The sequence below is a fragment of the Cyprinus carpio genome, chromosome B22 (assembly GCF_018340385.1).
Source record: "Cyprinus carpio isolate SPL01 chromosome B22, ASM1834038v1, whole genome shotgun sequence".
NCBI classification, from domain to species: domain Eukaryota; kingdom Metazoa; phylum Chordata; class Actinopteri; order Cypriniformes; family Cyprinidae; genus Cyprinus; species Cyprinus carpio.
In genome coordinates, this window is record NC_056618.1 from 11,718,850 (window position 1) to 11,740,569 (window position 21,720).

A 21,720-nucleotide genomic window follows, 5' to 3' on the forward strand; every position below is an offset into this window, starting at 1 on the left:
TGTCCCTAGCAATAATTTGATCAAACATTTAAATATTTGGATGTGTTTTTGTAATTTCGGGACGCTCTGAAATGACATACTGATGATATTACCTAAGAAGTTTATGTAGAAAAACTGTGCACTTTCAATGACGCACATTTAATACATGGTGAATGTAATAGTTCACCGGAGGAGAAGCGCAGCGCCACAATTAGAACACTCAGGGTATTAACCCAATTAAGACAGCAGTCAAAACAGTTAAGTATAGAATATTCACTTCAGATTTAACAAAGTTGCATAGATGAGTTTGAAGTTTTGAAGGTGTTGACAACAGAGCAAACTGAAGAGAAGCGCAACATATGGCTATTATTAGCTCCCTATATAAAGCATACGGACCAGAAAAGGTGTGCGTTTAAGAACCAATCTCAGTCTAGGATAAAGTATATCGAACATTACAAATAATTGAGACAAATATAATATGATTTAATGGTAAGAAAAAAAAAAACTAATAAGTGACACTCTGTGGTGCAGCCAGCAGGATTTGGAACAGCATCCTGAACCGCAAGGACCAATTACTTTAAAGTGATGTTGTTTAACAAATCCAGAATGGTAGCTAAAATACACAAAAATAGAAAAACAACACTGCAATAAGCCGTGTGGGTTCATTTCAGATGAGCATAAAAAGTTATGTTCAAGTTATAGTACAGCAGAGAGTATTTTTTCCAGAATTATCCTGAGGACCAATTTGATTAATATTCAAATAACAGTGATGTGTGATAAAGACAAACCAGTACTAGTCTGATGCTGATGTTGTTGGTTCACAAAAAGAAACAACTGTGCAATTATGAGGTTTTTTTTTTTTTTTTTTTTAGGGGGGGGGATGGGTACTTGGGTTTATGTCCCCACCAATGTCAAAAGCAAAACATTATGCCGATGCTCAATTCTGTGGCAAATGATCTAGGTCCATGTTAACAGATGGATCTGAATTCTAGACCAAACACTAGGGATTGTCACAAAACTTACTCAGTATCATCTTAATTTGCAATTAATATTCTTTCAGGCCAGTGGCAGTGGAGCTCCACTCCTGAATCCTGCAGATTATTATTGTTCATGTTCAGCTCTTTCAGATTAGTATCTGATCCAAGAACTGTAGCCAGAGCTGGACAGCGTTTTGTCTGTTAAGGCCACAATCATTTAGCCTAAAAGAGAGATATATCAAATCACAAGAGTTAGATGTTCGCTTACATGGCAATAAATTTGTTAAACACCAAAAATTACATTTATACTAATTATTTTTAAAATGAACAGTACAATATTACTGTATATATATATATTCAAATTTTATTGATTCAAATTTCCTAGATAAAACCCACTAGCATGCTTGAATAAAAAACTTAAAAATATGTATAATGTTTAAGTCTGTATCGTTAATGGCAAATGAGTTATACATTTGAAAGAAGCTGCTATTGTTATCTGGATGAGAGTGTCTTGAGGTGGAGAATCTGGAGGTTAACAATTTATTCATTTAGGTTATGCAAGAGTATATCTCCTTTATAGCAAAAGTTTAAGAAGTTGAACTGCATATTTGAGTAGAAATAACTATGGAAACAATATTTTTTATAATAACATGATGTGCTTCTTCTGAAAGCTAACAAACAGCTTGTTTTGCTGAAAAGAGAAATTTCTACATAAAACCCATGTAAATCTAATAAAATAGCATTGCACTTTAATTCCAAAGGACTGACATTTTTAAATAAAAAAAAATTAAAAAAGTTAAACAAAATGTATTATGATTTAACTTCTTAAAAAAAGAGATATATACTTATAATTGGTATGTGGTTAATAATCACTATAGATCAGGGGTGTCCAAACCTGGATCAATGTAGATAAATGCAATTTTAAGATGAGAACAAAAAAATGACAAAATATATTAAATAACTTACAGAGCTCTTTGGAGGTTTTGATGGACTGCTGATAATCTAATGAGACACTCTCGTCTGATTTCTTGAATTTCTGAAGCTCAAACTCCTCCAGCTCCTCCCTCTGATGTCAACAACATTAAAGACCAAAGCAGACCACTGGGCAGGTGAAATGATCAGCAGACGAGAGACTTCCCTCATAAGGGTGGGTCTGAATGTCTTTCACCAGAGTTTGGTCGTGCTCAGTTCATTCAGACAGTAGAAAAGATTGCTGGATTTCTGGCGACCAGACTTCGATTCTAATTCTGTGATGTATGAACTATTCCTTTTGCTTGTCATTTTCTTTTCTGTGTCAACCGACCCTGTAATAGTTCTGATTGGACTGGAGTGCTCAAACCAAGGAGGATCGAGAAACCGATCCAGGTGTACATATCCCTCTAGTGTCTTGTCCAACGGCAGTCTGAGCAAATCAAACATGGTTTCACTTTGTTCTGTTCTGTAGATCCCTGAACAAATATATTTTTCTTTAGGTCTAGAAACAGGATGTCATAAAGGGCTGCAATTAAACTTCTTGAATGCTCACGTGAATGAAGCAGTACATGGTACCCAAGAACGATCCCTCGTTTACTTCCTTCAAGATTCTGGGTAACCATGCCTGAGTACACTGATGCCTTAGATGTATCGTTCACTACCAAGGCTCCATGATCTGCTGTCATAGAAAAGCCCACTGTTTTTTTCAGACACTGGATCACATGTCCAGTTTTCCCCAGTGACAAGATGGATCTTTAGCCAAGGACACATCCTGGTGTATGTTCCACTCATACTTCTCGTTGCTCTGCTGGCTCTGAAGCTGGAGGCAGTGTGGGGTACATTTTGTGTCAGAGTCTTAGGAGTGTCCCTCAGTATTTGACTCCTGCATGGTGTTTTGGAGGCATCATCAGCCTGAGTGTTTTTCACAACAGTTATTTTCTTTTTCCTCTAAAATGTTCTGGGGAACAGTGGCTGAAATCCAGCAGAAGACTGGGATGGTGGCACATGATAAAGAGACTCTTTGATTGTTTAACATGATCAATGATTTCTTTGGCCTGATTCTCATCCGTGATTCTTTTTCTGAAGTACTCCTCCTTTTGTGCATCATTGAATCCTCGTATCTCTGTCAGCCGGTCGAGTACAGTCAGGAGGAAATCTTACTGGCAGCTGCTGGTCTGGCTGGTGATCCAGATGAGAGCAGAAGTGAAGCAGGATTTCCCTTGATGAGTGTTCGTCAGGAGAACATCCAGAGAGGCTGGTGATGATACAGTAAGACCACACGTCAGTTACCATCGAAGTTTAGAGGAAGACGATAATTCATCCAATCCATCAAGAATGAACAAGATCTTTGAATTGAGTTCTTCGTGTGTAAGTTCAGTCCTTTTGTCTCTGGGAAAAAACTGAGTTATAATGTCCATCAAACTTCGTTTTTTCTTGCATTCTTTAAGTTCATCTCTCTAAATGGAAGAGGAAATATGAAGCTGATATCCTTGATTTCTTTTCCTTCGGCCCAATCCAGAACAAACTTCTGCACAGAGACTGATTTTTCCGAGCTGCCAGCAACTCCTTTTTGTCAGTACAGTTCTGATCTGCGTGTCTTGTTCGACGGTGCTTCCAAACAAATTTGTGCCTTCAACCTGTATCTCCTGTGATTCATGACGTCCGGAAGCAAACTTCAATCGTCTCACCTCATGTTCAGTATTGACCTGTTCACTACAAACCCTGAGTGATATAGAGATCTGTGTAGATGTTCTTCAGAAGTGTAGGAGTCACCTTCACCCACCCTTTGCAATTCCTTCTGAAACACACATTGATACTCTTCTTTAGGCTACACGTTGTTAGCTGATGAATGGACAGACCAGTTCATCTAAACAGAAAACAAAAATACAGATATTGTTTTATGTCTTATTTTCTCTCCTGCATTCATAAGTGATGTGGCCGCAGAAAACTGTTTACAGATGATCACAAGTCTCTTACCTTCTAGAGTATCAGCAGCTTCATCTTGCTTCATCTCTCTCAGGAAGTAGAGCGTTGAGATCAAGAGCTGCTTCTTTCATACGGCATCTGTTTCTCATTAAAGTCCTTCACAAACTTCTCTTCTCTTTTTGTAATATTTCTTAAACTTTTTCCAGTTCTTTCTTTAGAAATGTGATTATTTTGCTCTCAAGATCCTACAAAGCAAGACAAAAATGAATGACAGAAAAAATCTTCATCTATATTTGGTCAAAATTATTTATTCAGTTATTAAAAAATTTCATCAAAAATCAAGGTGAAACAAACATTAATTTGCTGCAAATATTAATAAAAATAGGCTTTCATTCTTATTTTATGGGTTCTTAAGAAAAAATTAGAAATAACCTATATTTGTTATTATAATTTAATTAAAACATTCTTGAAAACTGGGTGTTTTTATTACTGGAAGATCTGCAGGAGACTGTCTGTAAATTCATTCTTGTTGGTTCCTGGGAGACTGTAAATCTAGGATCTAAATGTTTCATTACTTTGAAGCCTGCATTATGATAGTAAATAAAATAAATCAAAATACTGCATTTTTAGGGGAAAAATATATATGACCAAAGTATATTTTAAACATTTTGTAGCAAAGAGGAAAACTAAAACAATAAATAAGTGATACATTTTATGGATTACAAGTTAGATTTATGATAGTTATTTACGGACACACTTTATGACACACCGTTATGTTAAAGAAAAATAAGAACAGGATCAATATACCGTTTGGTGTCGTGATGCTGTTTCTTCACTGAAGACCTGGTCCTTTATCCTGTGGACTGGGTCACTCTTCACGACACAGAGCTGGACACATGTGAGGCCTCTGATCTACACTAATGACACAAAGAACAAAACACTTTACTACAGGAGCTCCTTCAGTCTCATTTAAAGAGCTTCACTGTTGAGGATGGTAATGAAGCACTTTACTACAGGAGCTCCTTCAGTCTCATTTAAAGAGCTTCACTGTTGAGGATGGTATCTCCTTTTGGCTGCATGATCTATTTTCCATGGTTAATTTATCCCTCCTTGTGGCTGCTTGTGTGATTGTGTTACTGGAAAAGAAGCTCCAGACTGAGTTCAAGAAAGAGGAAATCAGTGATTTATTGTTTTATTTCATTTACTTTCTATCACAAGCATCTTAGTGGAGAAAATAAGCCAACATCTACATTTCTAATGTCAAAGATAAATAAATACCTTTTGATAGATGTTTTTTTTCTCACTGAAGTTCGGTCCTTCACCACCCTTTGACTGGTCACTCTCACCAGACACATGTGATCTGATCTTACACTAATGACACAAAGATGAGAAGAGAAATTTTCTACAGGAGCTTCATCTGTGTTTTATATTGACACACATTCTCTCTAGTCCTTCCACAGAAACATTTGCAGAGTTTTAAAAAGAAATAGGGCCCAGTCGATTCTTGTTTTACAGACTCACATTTGTTTAACAAATTTCTTTGACAGTACTTAATATATGAGACTAAGGGCCCTAGTGTTTGTAACGATCTGAAACGCCAAGTGTCAAAGCGCGCGAAGCGCAAGTAACTTTGTGGGCGGGGTCTCGGCGCTGTTGCTATTTCCCGGCGGGATAAAATGGCTCTTTGCGCCTGGCGCAAATCTAAATGGGGTGGTCTGAAGTAGCTTCATTATTCATAGGTGTGGTTTGGCGTAACGTGAAATTAAACCAATCAGAGCGTCATCCAACATTCCCTTTCAACAGCAGGTGTCGCAAGTTCCATTATGGATTGCTATTATTATGGCGTTAAGGCGCACGCAGCCAGGAGCGGTTCACAGCCGAGGAGACTGATGATGTACATATATTCTTGCACTTATTGGGCAAACAGGTCTGATCCTTAATTACTACAGCAATTAGCCTGAACTAATTTGTAAGCGTAGATTTATGCCTATGTTTTTCCACATCTTCGTGGCCACACTACAATGATTTCCGTCATCTAATGTGTTAATATTTTTTTACTTTTAACAAATTTATGATTTTGCAAAAATAACTGTTGCATCTGTGTAGATTACATGAGCAAAGTGTTATGCACGTTGTGCACGCTATACATTAGGTCAAGCATGCGCCCTTTAAAATAGCATAATGAACAACGCGCAACGCGCCACTGACTTTAGACTAGGTTTTTTCTGCAGACTATCCCAACCTGCAAAAAGTCATTTCAGGGAGGTATCCCGAAGCCAACACCCCCCCCCCCAAAAAAAAAGGGGGAAGGAGGACAGGATATGACATTTCACCACAGAACATGAAGACTTTAACTAAAAAAAAAAATATAAAAGCATATAAAATATTATTTTTCTATAAAGCTATAGGGGGGGCCTGTGCAATATTCGTTAATTATGTTTAAATATGTAGATTGTACTTTTTACTATTTAATTTAAGCTGCTTATACCATTTAGTACACTGCTTTTTATTTATTTTGCCGTTGCACTCTCCCTCTGCCCATGGTGTTTCTGTTTCTAGATAGACATAACCATAGACAGTAAAAGAAAGTGGACATAAATGATTTATTTGGTTCGGGGAGAAGAGATAAAAAGCCCGCCCACCACTGACAATTGATTTGGTTGATTTGCCGAAACAGGCCAATCAGGATGCTCTCTGTCTTACATGCGCTTCGCACCTCGCACACAAGCACATGTCTCTCGCTCGCTCCCTCCCTCCCTCCCTGACCGTGCGCGCGCTACACGGTTCTCTTCTTTGCGCGCTCTTGCTCGCCTCGCTCTAGATTCCGGGAGATTTTAACTAATTTGCGTGGGCATCAGGGAGCCCGACTATCCATATGCGGAGAGGACTCCCGGGACTTCCGGGAGACTTGGGATGTCTGTTTCTGGTCAGTGGCGCAATTGTTTAATGGAACAGCAAAATAGCACCAGGATTGTGTTGCGCCGGACACGCCTCCTTTTTTTTTGCGCTGAACCGCCCCAGGGAGACGCAAGTTCATTCACTAGTTTAGCGGACGTGCTTCTGTGGAGGGAAAAAAAAAAGGCGCTTTGGCCGCGGGTGCAAAATAGGAATGACACATGCGTCGGTGTACAAAGTCAATTGCGCTGGGTGCAAGATAGGGCCCTAAATATAATTTTACAAATATTTGACTGATCTAATTAAAGAGATTTTATTTTTCATTTTCTTTTTTGGACTAAAATGGAGAGCATCAACATGTAGCGCTACCACAGTTCTGTTAGCATACTTCAATTGAAAGGGACCATATACACAGAATTTTGGGTATGTGCAATTCATGGTGATAATGAAAGTGGAGTTGGGCTGAAGAGGCAACTGTAAAATGACTGTCACACTGAATGATGTAAGATTTTTCAGTTCTCAAGAATATTTATCATCAATTGGCTACTTGTTACAAATATTTTTATGTTATTTTTTATTAGGAAGTACCGACAGGCGAATGCTCTGAAGTGCGGCAAATCTTTGTAAGCTAAAAACACAAAGCTTTGTTAAGGTTGTTGTTTTTTTTCCAGCAAAGCTCTGAAACTGCAGCCAGTGTTTAAATGATTCTCTGAAGCAGACTCAGTGTTACCCTTCTGTTTCTGTGGAGAGTACTCATTCTTTCCTCTCTTTCTCTGTCCATACTGCAGATAAACTGTCATTGATCAGCACTGGCTTGAGACAACATCTGCTGTTCAGTGTGACCTGGAGATGATGATGTTCATGAGATGAAGAAAATATTTTGCGTTTAGCCAGCAACAGCAAACAAAAAAACACTATAGTAACATAAATTTGAGTTACAAAACAAATGCACATGTCATGTAGAATAACCAAATGGTTTTAATGAGAAATGGCTGGCTCAAAAGCACTTTCGATTTCGCGTCACAAAATCAACAACATAAAACAGACCGCGGGAAATACAGAAAACCCCTTCAGAAACACATTCGTTTTCAATAACCCCTTTTTGAAAACTTACTTGCAGACTTGTCCACTAAGAAGAGAATTTATAAGCATTTGAAACACTCATTTTTCCTGTGCTTTAAGCTTGAAAATGAAGAATGTTTTCTAGGACATGGCATGCATCAAATCCAACAAGCAACACTTTCTCTATTGCATCCGCAGTTACCTTTCGTTTTCTTCTTCTTCGTGGGTTTTACTGGAGGGTCTCGAGCGAGCTGAACAGTTACTGCCACCTGCTGTACTGGAGCCTGGATATTACGCCTAATTTTTTTTTTTTTTTTTTCATTCAATAAAAACAAATGCAACAACAGCATTTAACATGAATGAAAAGGAGCAGAAAGAAGAAAAAACTTATAATGTCTGCCCCCTATCAACACAAAATCATTTACAGTTGCAGCCGTCTCTTTCTCTAAGACACCAAAAACACAAAATTAACATCAATAAAGTTGATCTGCTACTCCGCAGTGTTATATTTCTGCAACAGTGATAATTTAACATACTTCTTAAACACATAAATGGACTTAGAAGTTTTAATTTTACAATCAAGACTGTTCCACAAACTGACTCCTTTGATAGTGACAAATTTTTCCTTTACAACCGTTTGGAACCTGGGTTTTGTAAAAACCTCAGTACCTTTTAGTTCATACCTACTTTTCCTCTTGGTGAATCTGTTTTGCAAATTGTTCGGTAAACTTTCCAGATGAGCTTTATATTACATGGTTTTTAGAAGGTAATTACTCTACTAATTCAAACAAATTTCAGAGTTTTTTAGTTGTATGAATAAAGAATTAGCTTGGATCTCTGTATCCCACTTCCACTGGTAACTCTAATCGCTCTTTTCTGTAAGAGTAAAATTGGGATTAATGTATGTTTTACAGGCACTTCCCCACACTTCAATACAATAGGTCGGATATGGAATAATCAATGAGTTATACAACAAAAACAATGCATTCTTATTTAGTGAATCTTTAACTTTATGCAGCACACCTATTATTTGGGATACCTTTACTTTAATATTATCAATATGTAATTTCCATGTCAAATGTTCGTCAATTATAATACCTAGAAACTTAATCTCATGTGCCCTTTCAATTTCTAATCCATTAATAAACAATGACGTTTCGACATATTTTTTTTTACTACAAAATATCATAAATTTGGTTTTGCTAATATTTAGGGACAATCTATTGGCATTGAACCACTTCATAATTTTCTGAAATTCATTCTCTACGATTTGTAGGACATCTTTTATATTTTTTCCTGAATAGAATAAAGTGGTGTCATCTGCAAACAGAATGCACCTAAGAACTGAGACACAGACACAATGTCATTTACATATAGAAGAAAAAGTATAGGTCCTAGGATCGATCCTTGTGGTACCCCACAAGTTATGTTACAATTATTAGACTTTATGTTGTCAATTTCAACAAACTGACTTCTGTTTTTTAAATAGCTGCTAACCCATTGGTGTGCCACACCTCTGATACCATATTTATATAATTTATGCAACAATATCTTGTGGTCCAGCGTATCAAACGCTTTTTGAAGATCCACAAAGATGCTTACGAAATAATGCTTTTTATCTATAGCATTGGTCATTTCTTCAGTTAGTTCCATAATTGCTGTAGCAGTTGAGTGATTAGGACAAAACCCATATTTGGCTGTTACTTAAAATCTTAAATTCATTTAGAAATTTATTCAGTCTAATCGCAAATAACTTCTCCAGAATTTTAGAGAACTGTGGAAGTAATGATATTGGTTTATAATTAGAAAATTCAGATTTATTTCCTTTTTTAAACAGTGGAATTACTTTGGCTATTTTCATGCAGTCTGGAAATATCCCTGAAGTAAATGACAAATTACAGATATAGGTAAAAGGCTCAATAATTACATACATAATTTGCTTTATCAATTCCATATTCATATCAGTATAATCATTTGATTTTTTATTATCACACTTCTGGACAATTGTCAATACGTCACTCGCTTGTACACTTTCAAGAAAAACACTGCCAAGATTATCTGGTACTGTGCCACCATTGATGTTTCCATCTAGAATTTGTTGTGACAAAGTAGGGCCAATATTTACAAAATAATTATTGAATTCATTTACAATTTCAGTTTTATTGCAAATATCAACACTGTTCTTTGTAAACTTATTTGGGACAAATTTTGTTTTTACCTTGCCTTTTTGCATAACAGAATTTATAATGCTCCATGTGTCTTTTGTACTATTTTTATTTTTGTCTAACAATTTAGTGTAGTAATCCTTTTTTTGCCTTCTTATGATTCCAACTAATTTGTTTTTTTATATTTTTTTATACCTAACTTCAGCATCTTTAGTTCTTGATTTTTATACCTAACTTAAAAACAATCGGCACAAATAGTTTTTTTTCTTACAGGCATTTTTCAGTCCATTTGTCATCCATGTATTTTTATTGGTATTAGCATTTGCTTTGGTTATTTTACAATTTTCATCATATAGATTAATTAATGTCGTCTTGAAGGCCTCATATTGCAATATTTACATTATCTGTGTACACTCTATCCCAGCTCTGTTTCTTCAAAACTTCTCTAAAGGCCTCTAGTTTTATCTCGAATGAGTGTGTTTAAATTCATCTTCTACGTTGTCATAAGATGTTTTCTCATAAATTATAAATACACGGAGATGATCACTCACGTCTGTCATAAAGATACCACTAATTAATTTACCATGTACATTTGTAAATATATTATCAATAATAGTTGCACTATGTGTGGTCACCCTTGTAGGTTTAGTTATCATTGGGTATAGATCTGTACTTTTCATGCAATTCTTAAATTCACTTTAATACATTTAAACACTGCATTATTATTTTCCCTGTTCCTGGACTGTTATCTATCATGTTTATTGGAAATGTCACACATGCAGATATTTGTATTTATTTCTTACTTTCAATTATTTCTAATCATATAAAGGTGGTAGTATTAATACTTGTTCTACAGTTTCTGCTTCTTTATGTTTATAGGCTCAATGTCCAACTGGTGTTTGATTCCATCATTACTTTGTCCAGCTGAGGGTTACCAAGCATGGCGTATAAAAGAGAATCATCCCATTATGAAAAATAATAAAGTAGTGTTCCGTATTAAAAAGTAAAGAAAAAAAGAAAAGAAAAGAATAAACAATAGGACTGCACAAATTCAGAAATAAATTTGTTAGAAGCAGATAACATGGTTTAAGTGTTGTTGAGAGATTTATGATGACTGTGAGTGTTATCGTCTCATGTTTAACTTCCTCTTTTTGGTTCCTTCAGGATGCAAACCTACAATGTTGACAGATTGAAGTTCAGAGACAGCAGTGTGTGTTTTCTAGTGAACTTTTAAATTCTGCAGCAGTGAAAAACTCTTTCCACAGAAAGAACATGAATGTGTTTCTCCTCTGAATGAACTTTAGGTGATTCTTCAGGCCTGTTTACAGAAAAGTGTACGTCACGCATCCTTTCATTATAATAATATAACACTCCTGCTCAGATGAGTAGTTAACATCTTCAGTATTACAGAAGTGTATCATGTGTTGGGCTGATGTTTTAATTTATGGCAAGAAACCTTGCAGAACTCTTTACAGCCTTTTAATAAAATATCTAGAAACAGATTTGTTCACTAGGGCCTGTCTTTGATTTTTTATTGTTGTATTTTTGTTTTAACATACACTGGGTAATGTAGATTATTGTACTTTATCTCTTTGATGTTTGTGTTTTATTTTCTGTGAATTAAATATACACACAAAATAAAATATAAAATATATACACAACTTTTATTTTTACTGAATACTGTTTGTGTTAACTGTACAGTTGTATTATGATCTAAGAAAGATAACTGATGTGAAGAGAACAGGGTGTAAATGTAAAATATGTGGTGACAATATTGATGGAGTGAGTTGATGTAGTAAGTGAAAATATGCTCAGAAAATAGTATTAATGGAGATAAACAGAGCAAACGTGGGAATGTTTATGGGATATTTCACACAAACAGCTCTCTAATTGTGGTTATTCCTGCAGTTGCAAGCTTTTATTTGAGTAGTCTGTTCTCAAGGGAAGAAGAAAACATTTTTCTGATCCAGGTAGGCTAATGAGTCTTCAGCGTTATTGATGAAGGATGAAGAATAAACACAACCTGTTTGTTCTTCAGTGTGTTTGATTCTGCAGGCTTCTGGATCTTCATGTTCTCTCTGTCCTTCAATAAACTCTGTCTCTGCAGATTTATCTTCTTCCTGATGCTCTGATGCTTGTACTTGTAGGATGAAATAATAATAATTATTAATCTTATTTATCTTTTCTCTCGTTAATATACAGGCACAGAAGTAGAAGTTTGATTAGGGTTGGAGCTAAACTTTGTCAGGAGCAGGGTTGGGAATCCCTGCTGTAGAGAATGACAGGAACAGCAGACAAATGGCATAAACACACACCACACAGACTCTACAACATTCTCAGATTCTTTTTCTTTTGTTTTTACTCTATGTGTAAATTTGTTATAAACGTGTGCTCTTTAAAAAAGTAGTGAGCATTGTTTGCCAGACACATACATTAAATGTTTCAGTATCTGTTACATATATGGTACTGCTTCTATTATTTCAGCATCTGTACACAGATGTAAGTAGTGAATGCATGTGTCCGTGGGTGGGCTGTGTTGGTGTGGCTCCTGCTCAAGGGCACTGTAATTTCCTGGGGAAAACATGGAAATAATTTGTCATTTATCTGCTTTCTTTTTCTGTTTTCCACACACATTTTTATGAAAATGGATATAGTAGCCTACTATTTTTTTCAGGATTTTATATATATATATATATTAAGCTGAAAAAAAATATGTTTAATATGAAACAGGCTATATAAAGCAATCAAGGTCAAGCACAAAGCACGCACATTAGGATGGGTTACGACTGAGAAAAGGCAAGTGAGTTTGTTTTGAGTTTGTTTTGTGGATTTTCCAGCCGCTAGTTTCACTTTCACTTTAAATATTTAGGCTGGGCATTTATAATATATGTTTATAGCGAATGCCACTCTTATTTGTTTTCTTTCTTATATTTTTGTTCTTTTTTTTCTATTCTGAACATTGCTAAATTTATAGGATTTTTTTTTTTTTTTTTTTTTGTGGAGTGTGGGGAATATATAAAGCATGTTTCTAATGTTTGTAAAAGTTTAGTTTATTTTACATTATTTCTGAATGAAATGATAAAATGTGTCTTACACATCAATCGACTTGTACACCAATGCAACTTATCTGTGTCTCATAAAGTGATCATAAAAAATAGGTAGATATGGTGCAAAAATAGAACTGCCATGTATGCACACATACAGTACAGTAGTGAGTGTCAATTTAGAATAAAAAAAAAAAAATCAAAGCTTCATTTGTCATAAACATGTCATGCGGCCCCACATTTAATGTGAAAAACTTGATGTGGCCCTTGAGTCAAAAAGTGTGCCCACCCCTGCTTTAAGCAAACTTAAATGGTGTTTGAGTGCCCCCTGGTGGTTAAAATATTGCAGACGTATTTTGTCCCTGCGCGCTCACCGTCGTGCGTCAGAAAACGAGTGAAACTATAATGGGTCAGCGCGTCTTTTTGCTCCATCCATTATGTTGGTTACTAAAATGTAATGAAAGTCATTAATATAATTTCTGTGATTGAAACTGTTTGGTAATGAGTATATTAAGAGAAAAATATACTGTGTGTTAACAGCTAAAGTCTGTCTACACTGGACGCGACAAATACATCAGGCACGTGCAGAGAGTTCCTCAGGGGCAGGGTCTCTATCTCTCTCTCTCTCTCTCTCTCTCTCTCTATATATATATATATATGTCAAAAGTTTGGATACATTACTATTTTATATTGCAAGCGATATTATATTGTCATTAATTTGCGAGAAGTCACTTTTGCAAGATGGTCATCAAGACTGCATACATTTATTTGATCAAAATTTGAATATACTTTAAAATGCATTTTATGAAATGCTGATTTATTATGAATGTTGGAAACCTTTTTTTCAGGATTCTTTGATGAATAAAAAGTTTAAAAAGAATGGCATTTATTTAAAATATAATTTTTCTAACAATATACACTACCGTTCAAAATCTTGAAGTCAGTGTTTTTTTTTTTTAATAAATTAGTTTTTATTCAACAAGGATTTGTTAAATTGATATAATCAGTGTCAGTAAAGATTGATGTTGTTAGAAAATTGTTGTATAAATGCTGTTTTTTTACTTTTTATTTATCAGTGAACTTCCCAAAAAGTACCTATCACAGGTTCCAAATAAATATATTATTGTTCCAAAAATAAATAAATAAAATTTGTAATAATAATCATATTTTAGTGATTTCTGAAGTATTTTGAACTTAATAATTCAGCATTTTAGAATGATTTCTGAAGGATCATGCACTGAATATTATTGTTTTAAAGTAGGCCTATATTAAAATAGAAAAAACATTCTTTTAATTTTTTTTTTTTTTTTTTGTATTTATGATCATAATTATCAAAAATGATAATGATCAAAGTCTTTTCACGTCGTCATTTTGCCAGCCTACAGTTTCACTATTTTTAGCTGTAATAAAAGTCTTCTCACACTCAAAGCACATGATCTCTCACAGCAGTGTGTGTTTTTTAGGGAACTTTTAAATTCTGCAGCAGTGAAAAACTCTTTCCACAGAAAGAACATGAATGTGGTTTCTCCTCTGAATGAACTTTAGGTGCATCTTCAGACCTGAAGCCCACGGAAATGTCTTTCCACACTGATCACATGCGTGCGGTTTCTCTTCAGTGTGGATGATCACACGTGTCTCTGAAGACACTGTTTTGTGTGTCAAACTCTTTCCACACTGATCACATCCGTGCGGTTTCTCTTCGGTGTGGATGATCACGTGTCTCTGAAGACACTGTTTGGGTGTCAAACTCTTTCCACACTGATCACATCTGTGCGGTTTCTCTTCAGTGTGTGGATGATCATGTGTCTCTGAAGACTCTGTTTGTGTGTCAAACTCTTTCCACACTGATCACATGCGTGCGGTTTTCTCTTCGGTGTGGATTATCACGTGTCTCTGAAGACACTGTTTGTGTGTCAAAACTCTTTCCACATTGATCACATCCGTGCGGTTTTCTCTTCAGTGTGGATGATCAAGTGTCTCTGAAGACTCTGTTTTGTGTGTCAAACTCTTTCCACACTGATCACATGCGTGCGGTTTCTCTTCAGTGGATGATCATGTGTTTCTGAAGACACTGTTTGTGTGTCAAACTCTTTCCACACTGATCACATCCGTGCGGTTTCTCTTCGGTGTGGATGATCACATGTTTCTGGAGACCTCTGTTTTGTGTGTCAAAACTCTTTCCACACTGATCACATGCGTGCGGTTTTCTCTTCAGTGTGTGGATGATCACGTGTCTCTGAAGACACTGTTTGTGTGTCAAACTCTTTCCACACTGATCACATGCGTGCGGTTTCTCTTCAGTGTGGATGATCACGTGTCTCTGAAGACACTGTTTGTGTGTCAAACTCTTTCCACACTGATCACATCTGTGCGGTTTCTCTTCAGTGTGGATGATCACGTGTTTCTGAAGACACTGTTTGTGTGTCAAACTCTTTCCACACTGATCACATCCGTGCGGTTTCTCTTCAGTGTGGATGATCAAGTGTCTCTGAAGACTCTGTTTGTGTGTCAAACTCTTTCCACACTGATCACATGCGTGCGGTTTCTCTTCAGTGGATGATCATGTGTTTCTGAAGACACTGTTTGTGTGTCAAACTCTTTCCACACTGATCACATCCGTGCGGTTTCTCTTCGGTGTGGATGATCACATGTTTCTGAAGACTCTGTTTGTGTGTCAAACTCTTTCCACACTGATCACATGCGTGCGGTTTCTCTTCAGTGTGGATGATCACGTGTTTCTGAAGACTCTGTGTTTGTGTGTCAAACTCTTTCCACACTGATCACATCTGTGCGGGTCATTCTCTTCAGTGTGGATGATCACGTGTGTTTCTGAAGACACTGTTTGTGTGTCAAACTCTTTCCACACTGATCACATCTGTGCGGTTTCTCTTCAGTGTGGATGATCACATGTTTCTGAAGACTCTGTTTGTGTGTCAAACTCTTTCCACACTGATCACATCTGTGCGGTTTCTCTTCAGTGTGGATGATCATGTGTTTCTGAAGACTCTGTTTGTGTGTCAAACTCTTTCCACACTGATCACATCCGTGCGGTTTCTCTTCGGTGTGGATGATCATGTGTTTCTGAAGACTCTGTTTGTGTGTCAAACTCTTTCCACACTGATCACATCCGTGCGGTTTCTCTTCGGTGTGGATTATCACGTGTCTCTGAAGACACTGTTTGTGTGTCAAACTCTTTCCACATTGATCACATCCGTGCGGTTTCTCTTCAGTGTGGATGATCGTGTGTCTCTGAAGACACTGTTTGTGTGTCAAACTCTTTCCACACTGATCACATCCGTGCGGTTTCTCTTCAGTGTGGATGATCACGTGTCTCTGAAGACACTGTTTGTGTGTCAAACTCTTTCCACACTGATCACATCCATGCGGTTTCTCTTCAGTGTGGATTATCACGTGTTTCTGAAGACTCTGTTTGTGTGTCAAACTCTTTCCACACTGATCACATGCGTGCGGTTTCTCTTCAGTGTGGATTATCACGTGTCTCTGAAGACTCTGGTTTGTGTGTGTCAAACTCTTTCCACACTGATCACATGCGTGCGGTTTCTCTTCAGTGTGGATGATCACAGTGTCTCTGAAGACTCTGTTTGTGTGTCAAACTCTTTCCACACTGATCACATCCGTGCGGTTTCTCTTCAGTGTGGATTATCACGTGTCTCTGAAGACTCTGTTTGTGTGTCAAACTCTTTCCACACTGATCACATCCATGCGGTTTCTCTTCAGTGTGGATGATCACGTGTCTCTGAAGACACTGTTTGTGTGTCAAACTCTTTCCACATTGATCACATCCGTGCGGTTTCTCTTCAGTGTGGATGATCAAGTGTCTCTGAAGACTCTGTTTGTGTGTCAAACTCTTTCCACACTGATCACATGCGTGCGGTTTCTCTTCAGTGTGGATGATCATGTGTTTCTGAAGACTCTGTTTGTGTGTCAAAACTCTTTCCATACTGATCACATGCGTGCGGTTTCTCTTCGGTGTGGATGATCACATGTTTCTGAAGACTCTGTTTGTGTGTCAAACTCTTTCCACACTGATCACATGCGTGCGGTTTCTCTTCAGTGTGGATGATCACGTGTCTCTGAAGACACTGTTTGTGTGTCAAACTCTTTCCACACTGATCACATGCGTGCGGTTTCTCTTCAGTGTGGATGATCGTGTGTCTCTGAAGACACTGTTTTGTGTGTCAAACTCTTTCCACACTGATCACATGCGTGCGGTGTTCTCTTCAGTGTGGATGATCATGTGTCTCTGAAGACACTGTTTGTGTGTCAAACTCTTTCCACACTGATCACATCTGTGCGGTTTCTCTTCAGTGTGGATGATCAAGTGTCTCTGAAGACTCTGTTTGTGTGTCAAACTCTTTCCACACTGATCACACTGCGTGCGGTTTCTCTTCAGTGTGGATGATCATGTGTTTTCTGAAGACACTGTTTGTGTGTCAAACTCTTTTCCACACTGATCACATCCGTGCGGTTTTCTCTTCGGTGTGGATGATCACATGTTTCTGAAGACTCTGTTTGTGTGTCAAACTCTTTCCACACTGATCACATGCGTGCGGTTTCTCTTCAGTGTGGATGATCACGTGTTTCTGAAGACACTGTTTGTGTGTCAAACTCTTTCCACACTGATCACATCCGTGCGGTTTCTCTTCAGTGTGGATGATCACGTGTCTCTGAAGACTCTGTTTGTGTGTCAAACTCTTTCCACACTGATCACATCCGTGCGGTTTCTCTTCAGTGTGGATGATCACGTGTTTCTGAAGACTCTGTTTGTGTGTCAAGACTCTTTCCACACTGATCACATCTGTGCGGTTTTCTCTTCGGTGTGGATGATCACGTGTTTCTGAAGACTCTGTTTGTGTGTCAAACTCTTTCCATACTGATCACATGCGTGCGGTTTCTCTTCGGTGTGGATGATCACGTGTCTCTGAAGACTCTGTTTGTGTGTCAAACTCTTTCCACACTGATCACATCCGTGCGGTTTCTCTTCAGTGTGGATGATCACGTGTTTCTGAAGACTCTGTTTGTGTGTCAAACTCTTTCCACACTGATCACATCCGTGCGGTTTCTCTTCAGTGTGGATGATCGTGTGTCTCTGAAGACACTGTTTGTGTGTCAAACTCTTTCCACACTGATCACATGCGTGCGGTTTCTCTTCAGTGTGGATGATCACGTGTTTCTGAAGACTCTGTTTGTGTGTCAAACTCTTTCCACACTGATCACATGCGTGCGGTTTCTCTTCAGTGTGGATGATCATGTGTCTCTGAAGACACTGTTTGTGTGTCAAACTCTTTCCACACTGATCACATCTGTGCGGTTTCTCTTCAGTGTGGATGATCATGTGTTTCTGAAGACTCTGTTTGTGTGTCAAACTCTTTCCACACTGATCACATCCGTGCGGTTTCTCTTCAGTGTGGATGATCATGTGTTTCTGAAGACACTGTTTTGTGTCAAAACTCTTTCCACACTGATCACATCTGTGCGGTTTCTCTTCAGTGTGGATGATCATGTGTCTCTGAAGACACTGTTTGTGTGTCAAACTCTTTCCACACTGATCACATCCGTGCGGTTTCTCTTCAGTGTGGATGATCATGTGTTTCTGAAGACACTGTTTGTGTGTCAAACTCTTTCCACACTGATCACATCTGTGCGGGTTTCTCTTCAGTGTGGATGATCATGTGTTTCTGAAGACTCTGTTTGTGTGTCAAACTCTTTCCACACTGAGTGCAGGTCAAACTTTTCTAGTCTCTTCTTTTCAGTAAAGAAACTCTTTCGGTCTGTGAGCGAGGTGTCCGTTAGTTTTGCCGTGATGATGTTTCTGCTCTTCACTCTCCTTGTTCTCCTCTATCAGATCTGAAATGAAAGTATCACAATATAAAGTGCTACATTTAACACTTTACAAGTGTAAAATATAAAATGTTACGATATAAATAAATCATAAAATAAATCAATGCAAAATTACAATCATTTTTATGAAATGAGGTATACGAAATTCTTAGTATACTAAACTTAATACTATAAACTAGTATACTATACTTTTAGTATACTTAGTATACTAAAATTAATGACCAGTACAGTACAGTACAGTAGATGGCGCCTGTGAGCTTCGGTGATGATGTGAAGATGGTGTTTATTAGAGACGAATGTAAACATTATTCTTATATTATTGAATACTTCTTTGTCTTAATTTATAGAGTTACACTGAGATTATCTATCAATGTTTCTTCTGTTGAATCTTCGGTTCTGGCTCAGTGTGAAAATCCTAAAACCGAAGCCGCACACTTCCGTAGTATGCAGACACCTTTATTTAGAATTGTATTTATTTATTTATTTATTTATTTATTTTACAGAGAAATATTGTATAACTTATTATCTCTAGTGGGGCGAATGATGCTATCACTAACATTACACTGAGCTTGCACATTAATAGTCGGGTGATTGTTTTTACATTTTAATTCTGAACAATCCACTTCCGACAGGGAAAGAAAAATGCGTGCAGAAGCTATAATTAATTCAATATGAATAATCTAACATTACACTGAGCTTGCTATCTGTCTGCTTTATTTAATCTGCTCTCTGCTTTTGTTTTTTGGCTTGTGTTTAATGTTACACGCATTTCTGTTCCTTTGTAATTAACCACAACGACAACAACAATAATAATAATAATAATAATAATAATAAATTAATCAATAAATAAAAAAGTAAAATGACCTGATTTTCAGTCCTTCTCTGCTTTTGGCTCCGCCCACTCCCGCTTGGAAACCAATCAGATGTTTAAACATTGTTTAGCGTCATCATCATTACCCCGCCCCTCATTTTACGTCACGTGCTCAAGTTCACCTCGTGTGTCGTCAATTAAGTCTTTGTTGTTAATCATCAGAATACACAAGTAAGTTATTAGCAAAAAACGAAAAAAAAAAAAAAAATATCAGTATCAGTTCTCAGATGATTGTAAATGCAAGTAATCAAACTTTATTCTCTTAAGTGATGCACATGTTACAGTTGTCAGGCGGTTAATGTCAGTTTTATAATCATTTCTCATTAAATGTTTTAGGCGTACATTTCTTGTGAGGGTCAACTGTGCGCAACAATGACTTTTTATTGCTGCATCATATGTTTTTTGGTTACGTTATGATGTCATCACACTACTGTATGTCCATGCCAGGCATATGTTCTTATGGCTTTCACCGTGGACGAAGCGGAGTCCAGCCCGGGGTCGTCACATGTGGTTGCTGCAAGACCAAGGTAACAGGTACGCTCCTTCGTTCTCAAGCTGGCCGCGGCTCACTCAAGGTGTGTGACTCTGTTTCGTGAGAAAGCGAAACTACTTTGTTTATGCTTTCCAAAAGAAAACACGACTAGAAATCATGTTTATATCACGTTTATAATGGGTTTTATGTTTATGTCTCGTCGCTCTGGCCGGTCTGTCTCTGCGGCACATCTAGTTGTCCTGGTCTCCGCTGGCTTTCAGGGCTGTATGAACCGGTTGAACCAGTTCACCAAATCGAACTGAATCGTTTGAAACGGTTCGCGTCTACAATAAGCATTAATCCACAAATGACTTTAACTTTTAGCTGTTAGCTTTTTTAACATGGCTGACACTCCCTCTGAGTTCAAATAAACCAATATCCCGGAGTAATTCATTTACTCAAACAGTACACTGACTGAACTGCTGTGAGGAGACAACTGAAGATGAACACCGAGCAGAGCAGCATGTGTGCAGTGAACCACTGCTGGAGTGGTTCTCGTGCTCGAGTCAAGAACCGGTTGCATCGGTTTTCGGATCACCAGTGCACTGAACCGAGAACCGTTTCTGTCGGACACGTCGGATTTGAGAACCGAGGAGCTGATGATACTGCGCATGCGTGATTCGGCGTGAAGCAGACTGACACACAGCGCGTCTGAACCGAACTGGTTCTTTTGGTGATTGATTCTGAACTGATTCTGTGCTAATGTTATGAGCGCGGGCGGGTAAACCGAGGGCTTGAATCAAGGGCAATCTGGCGAAACGTAAGTTTATTTAATAACAAATAAATCGCAATGGATTATGTATAGTAAGTGGATCATGGTTTCTTCGCTGATGACACCAAATTTATTTACTTTATATCTTCAACACTTAAATCCTCGTATGCACATTATTGCTGTTACTGTATTTGGGTGCGTTGTTGCAAAACTTAATTGTAAACTTTTCATGATTATGAGGTTTTTAATTGACTAAAGATATGATTACTGACTTTATATATTTGAACGTTTGATAGACTTGACGCCATTACGTCATCGCCAATGACGTCATTACGTCGAGCGTAAAAGAACCGGTGAACCGTTTTTTTTCAACCCGTTTTTATTGAAATCGAACCGTCCGAAAGAACCGGTTCGCGGAAAAAGAACCGAACTTCCCATCACTAGTCTGTGTTATGAGAAATCGAGTCCCCCCCCGAAATCGGGTCCGCGTAGGACCAAGGCGGTAGCCTGTTTCAAATGCCTGATCAAAAAGTTGTTATCGCGATAGCTTGTTGTATGGCTAATCGGAGCTGCCTGTCCGGTAGCTTGTTGTTTCAAGTTAAAATAATTTAGTAAAAGCAACACTACAGAATGTAATCGATAAAAGTGTTTTTAAATGTCATAAAACTAGCAACATCTCATAAAATAATACACTGTAATTAGTTTTAATTTTCGGTTACTATG

At 37.4% G+C, this 21,720-nt stretch overlaps 1 protein-coding gene and 1 pseudogene across 10 annotated transcripts in view; both read right to left on the reverse strand.

The window, feature by feature from the left end:
- LOC109081476 overlaps positions 1-12,370 on the reverse strand; it is a 257,452-nt pseudogene extending 245,082 nt beyond the window's left edge.
- The window catches only part of LOC109103223 (NLR family CARD domain-containing protein 3-like), a 1,793,396-nt gene that overhangs the window by 277,381 nt on the left and 1,494,295 nt on the right, over positions 1-21,720 (reverse strand). Inside the window, exon 1 of one of the 10 annotated variants that reach the window (XM_042748653.1) lies at positions 7,864-7,990. The exons of the other annotated variants lie outside the window; for them this stretch is intronic. The gene's annotated coding sequence lies outside the window, so the exon portion shown is untranslated. Of the gene's footprint in view, positions 1-7,863; positions 7,991-21,720 lie in introns of those variants that run through there. 10 annotated transcript variants of the gene reach the window in all.